A 4,771-nucleotide genomic window follows, 5' to 3' on the forward strand; every position below is an offset into this window, starting at 1 on the left:
TTATAGGCTACAGTAAGTTAAAGATACCTGAAGCAGCTGCATTTTGCTGTTTAAGTGCTGGTTTAATAGAAATAATTAGAATGCGCATGAAAACTCAATCTTGATGTGCATAAGACACTGTAATAAAAACATTTGGGGCTTCAGCCCCCTTAGCCCACCCCTAGTGCCGCCCCTGTTAGACTCCCAGGGAATGAATAACTTAATAAAATGTGTACTTTAAATACAATGTAACTTGCTTAGGATAAAAGCATCTGGCAAATGCATAAATGTAAATGCAAAGTAAAACTAAATGTATTTTGTGTTACCTAATTCTGCATTTCTGTAAAATGGACAGCTGGCTGTATGATGATTCTGCCTCTCATAGTCAGGATCCTGTTTTTGCTTGGAGAAATCTCCTGTAACAGTCACAACATCATTTTGTGTTACTGTAGTTTATGATCAGAAAAAACTGCCGTAGAGTAACAGAATTTACATTTTAATAAAATAGACATTTTTTATATTTATCAGCAAAACTTGCTATATTAATATATTGCTAGCATGTTCCTCTCTTTAAAAAGTCAACCTGTTCTGTCAGTTAGTGGAGAACAGCAGCTAGAGGCTAATTTGGCTAATTTAGTAACATTAACGTTAGTTAAGTTGATGGAAGCTCACCTGTTGTTAGCACCGCTACGAGGCAATCACAGGACTCCAATACACCTCCGATGCAGACGACATGACCACAAACTTGAAAATAAAATACAAAAGATGTTTTTAACAGTGGTGTTTCTTAACTCAGTTTTCCTCAGTAACGTTAGGTTGTTAGCTCGCTGTTTTATGTTAACGTTACGTCTGTCACTGAATTTAGGGACCGTCTCTAAAGTTACATACGACATTGGTACATTATTAACTTACCAGTTGATGTTATCATCGATACTATCTGTGGTATTCACAAGAAGAGGATCCAAAATACATCTCCGACGCTGCAGACTACATTTAGACTAGAAATCTGAAAATAACAAACAAAAGAAGTACGTTACTAGAAAATACTGTTTAAAATCTCCACTGAAACAGTGATGTTGCCTAACGCACTTTAACTTTACCTCAGTATTTCACGTTAATTCGCTGTTAAGGTTAAATAACGACTCGCCAGAGGAGCTAACTTGCATTAAAGGGCAGCAGAACGTACAAACGTGTTTCTCGGTTTAACTAAGGTTTATTTCGAGCAATATAGGTGACCTTAACTTACTCACCAGTCCATGTTATCAGCCTTTTGGCGGCATTCCGGCCGTCAGTCAGAAAAAAAGGCTCCAACTCCCGACATGAAAAATGACACGATGAATAATGTTAGTTTGCTGTTAGCAAGTAAAAATATCTTAAAATATCAGTTTTGCATAAAACAGAAAATAATATACTAACCTTTTTGTCGAGTTAACATTTCTCTTTTGTCCTTTTATGGCCAGATTGGCCACTTCAACCAAACAGTCAAAAAAGAAATCTCCCTTGCCATTGGTCAGTTTTTCGCGGGCAAGTTCACTACTGTAAATTGATTTACAGTAGTGAGGAAATAATTGCATAAAACAGAAATAATATACTATCCTTTTTGTCCAGTTAACGGTATTTCTCTTTTGTCCTTTTATGGCCAGATTGGCCACTTCAACCAAACAGTCAAAAAAGAAATCTCCCTTGCCATTGGTCAGTTTTTCGCGGGCAAGTTCACTACTGTAAATTAATTTACAGTAGTGAGGAAATACAGTAGTGACCGTATATTTTCCCATAATCCTTTGCTGTTTACAGTAAAATACTGTATACACATTTTACAGTATCTTACTGTACATATTACAGTAAAATACTGTTCAAATTACAAAAATCAGTTACAGTGTAGTCTTGTACCTTTGTCTTTTTGTGCAATTTTTAAGTACTTGTTTGCTTCAATTCAAAATTGTATGTAATGTAATGCTGTGATTGATTCACCTCAGAGCTGGCTGGTTTGGTTCAGGGTATAAAACGTCTCGGTTACATATGTAACCCTCGTTCCCTGAAGGAGGGAACGGAGACGTCACGTCGGATGACCGACGAATTGGGATCTCGCTTAGAGGGACCAATCTACTTCGAGCGTAACCTAAACGAGCCAATGCACATTGTTTACACTCGAAGTAGATTGGTCCCTCTAAGCGAGATCCCAATTCGTCGGTCATCCGACGTGACGTCGAGAGTGACCGACTGAAAGGGAACTCTTTAACAAAGACTCTTAAAATCCCTATGGGGAAAATAAATGGAAAAAATACGACCATGGCTGCTGAAAAAGTGTGCGGCACTGCTGCACTCTATAGGCTGAAAGAACTTTAAATAGGTACTTAATTCAGTGCCTGATAAGAAATCCAACAAATTTACATAATGATGTTTTGTTAACTATGTAAATATGCCCATTAATGTCTTTAAATTGCCAATATTATAACAAAAGCTATAAAAAGTGAAATTAATAATTTGTTATGATTAGCCTACTGCCTTTGCAAATTGCCAGGTTTTTCTAAATATCCAGTGTTGTTAAATTTAGAAATAGTTTTTGTTAACTGAAATAAAGCTTAAATAAAATAAAACGTAAATATTTAATTAAAAAAATAACTTAAACATTTTAAAAGTAAAAAGTTCAAAAAGTAGTAAAATGACTGAAAAATGACAAAATTGAAAATAACAAAAGCACATAGCAAAATTACTAAAACTAAAATTAAAATAAAAACTGAAAACATAAAATACAAGCTGATTCAAAATATTAATAAATACTAGTATATAAATAACAACCTACTAAAATAACAGCATACTGCTAGCAACTTCCACGGCTACAAAAAAGATAACCAGAAATGCTAGTCACCAAGAAAATGATATTTCAATAATGTGATATACTTTTTTGAACAGATATTCTGCAAGAAGGAAGAAAGATTATTTTACTTGACAAAAAAAAGTATATGTTAATGAGTACATTAACATATAGATGGCCTCAAAGCTAACACATATGGACTAATAGCTACAGAACCCCAATTTAGATTTCATGAGGTTCTAAAGTTAAAAGTCATTACAGAAGTCTGGCTACTAATTAATCAGACATGGTGTTCCATTCAAAATATATAAATAACTAAAAACACTTGTATAATGAAAACCCACCACCGTGTTGGCTAGACTCCAGTTCGTGGGCATGAGCATGTAGCAGAGAGACTGAATCTCTGAAACGACACTGTTGCTGTTTTAACTGATGACAGGGCTTTGAATGCATTCAGAATGCACAGTGGATATTTAGCGCCAATAAAACCACAACTCTGATTTATGCACGGCAAGATGGCATTTAATTGCATTGAACATTTTTTGATCTCGATGAAGAAACCACATGGGTTTTAGAGTGTTCAACTGAAAATGCTTTAATCATGATCAGCATGACAGCCAAGTTCAATCCAAATTCAATCCATACTAAATAAATTAATCCAGCATTGGCAGTAACTAGTACACATAGTGATGACACAAATTTAGCTACAATTTTCAGTAGTGTGACAGAAGCACAGCTGGGCTCATAATAGTGCTGTTTTTCCAATATCCAGCTACTCTTTCTAACATGTACCTGTATAATGTGGCAAAACACTATAACCATCAAATGTGCTGTTCTAAATTGTCCTCTCTGTACCGAGCTCCAGGCTTTACGGCTTTTGGGTTGTGAAAGTGTTTGCCACAGCTCAAAGTTCACAAATTTGGGTCACCCAAGCAGCAACCAAACAATACTGCAAATTGTTTGTATACAAAAGCATGACACATCTTATTTAGCTTGAAGCAAACTTCTTAATCCAGATATCAAACATATAACAAAAAGAACACAGAGGAACTTGTTCGCTAAGGAGGGGTTGGATTGCAGTGAATTGCATGGGTGTTCAATTGGAAATGTGAATGAATAATGTATGCAGTGCTGTGGTTGGTTACTTCTCATACAAATGACAGACAAAGACTGCAAAAAATGAGTTTGACTAGAGCAAATACAGTTTATTTGTGACTATATATATATATATATATATATACACTACCGCTCAAAAGTTTGGGATCAGTAAGACTTGTAATTTTTTTTAAAGAAGTCTGTTATGCTCATCAAGGCTGCATTTATTTGATCAAAAATACAGAACAAAACCAAATGTCTTGTTGCAAAATGTTATTACAATATAAAATAATGGATCAAGGCTGCATTTATTTGATCAAAAATACAGAACAAAACCAAATGTCTTGTTGCAAAATGTTATTACAATATAAAATAATGGTTTCTATTTTAATATACTTTAAAATATAATTTATTTATGTGATGCAAAGCTGAATTTCCATCAGCCATTACTCCAGTGTAAAGTGTCACATGATCCTTAAGAAATCATTATAATATGCTGATTTATTATTAGAATTATCAATGTTGGCAACAGTTGTGCTGCCAAATATTTTTTTTTTTGGAAACTGCGATACTTTTTCAGGATTCTTTGATGAATAAAAAGTTAAAAAGAACAGCATTTATTCAAAATATAAATCTTTTCTAACAATATAAATAAATCTTTGCTATCACTTCTTGTCAATCCTTGCTGAATAAAAGTTTTAATTTCTTTCAAAAAAAGAAAGAATGAAAATTTACTGACCCTACTGACTTGAACGGTAGTGTATATTGTTAGAAAAGATTTCTATTTTAAATAAATGCTCTTCTTTTTAACTTTTTATTCATCAAAGAATCCTGAAAAAAAGTATCACAGGTTCCAAAAAAATATGAAGCAGCAACAGTTTC

General features: G+C 33.9%; 1 protein-coding gene and 1 long non-coding RNA gene across 2 annotated transcripts in view; both read right to left on the minus strand.

Annotated features, from left to right (window-relative positions):
* LOC107722830 (uncharacterized) overlaps positions 1 to 1,350 on the minus strand; it is a 3,645-nt gene extending 2,295 nt beyond the window's left edge. The window contains exons 1-2 of the long non-coding RNA XR_001637847.1: positions 1,230 to 1,350; positions 892 to 985 (exon numbers count right to left, since the gene is read on the minus strand). This is a non-coding gene — a long non-coding RNA (uncharacterized LOC107722830). The remainder of the gene's footprint in view (positions 1 to 891; positions 986 to 1,229) is intronic.
* LOC107722808 (transmembrane protein 132C) overlaps positions 1 to 4,771 on the minus strand; it is a 152,447-nt gene that overhangs the window by 113,842 nt on the left and 33,834 nt on the right. The gene's annotated exons all lie outside the window — the stretch shown is intronic.

Source organism: Sinocyclocheilus rhinocerous, unplaced genomic scaffold, assembly GCF_001515625.1.
Source record: "Sinocyclocheilus rhinocerous isolate Xijiao unplaced genomic scaffold, SAMN03320098_v1.1 scaffold1055, whole genome shotgun sequence".
In the NCBI taxonomy this organism is placed as follows: Eukaryota; Metazoa; Chordata; class Actinopteri; order Cypriniformes; family Cyprinidae; genus Sinocyclocheilus; species Sinocyclocheilus rhinocerous.